This window comes from Nanorana parkeri, unplaced genomic scaffold (genome assembly GCF_000935625.1).
Source record: "Nanorana parkeri isolate BGI_ZX_2015 unplaced genomic scaffold, ASM93562v1 scaffold784, whole genome shotgun sequence".
Lineage (NCBI taxonomy): Eukaryota > Metazoa > Chordata > Amphibia > Anura > Dicroglossidae > Nanorana > Nanorana parkeri.
Genome location: NW_017307052.1, coordinates 545,898 through 546,252, shown reverse-complemented (window position 1 = coordinate 546,252; position 355 = coordinate 545,898). Strand labels below are relative to the sequence as shown.

Below are 355 nucleotides of genomic sequence, written 5' to 3'. Positions count from 1 at the left end.
TTTAGTGTCCGTTCCCATGAGCCGGCCATGCACTGCTAGAATGTCCGACTCCTATTGTCTCAGCAGTGTGTGACCATGCATACCTTGGGTAGTCGCCCTCGGAACTCTGGCTGTTGTGGAACTACAAGCCCCATGAGTCCATTGTAAGATTGACAGCTACAGGCATGAATCCTCGATGCACAGGCATGATGGGAATTGTAGTTTCACCACTGCTGGAGTACCGAGGTTGCCTGGTCCTTCTTTTAGTGTGGTTTTGGATAGAGATATCCCTGTGGAGGGTTGGGGTCCCATCAGGATTTATTTGGCTGTTTTGTCAGGTAGTTCTCTCCAAAGCGAGAGGCAATCATCCCTTAGT

The 355-nt window shown here is 49.9% G+C and overlaps 1 protein-coding gene across 1 annotated transcript in view; it reads left to right on the top strand.

Annotated features, from left to right (window-relative positions):
- AURKB (aurora kinase B) overlaps positions 1-355 on the top strand; it is a 9,153-nt gene that overhangs the window by 2,054 nt on the left and 6,744 nt on the right. The gene's annotated exons all lie outside the window — the stretch shown is intronic.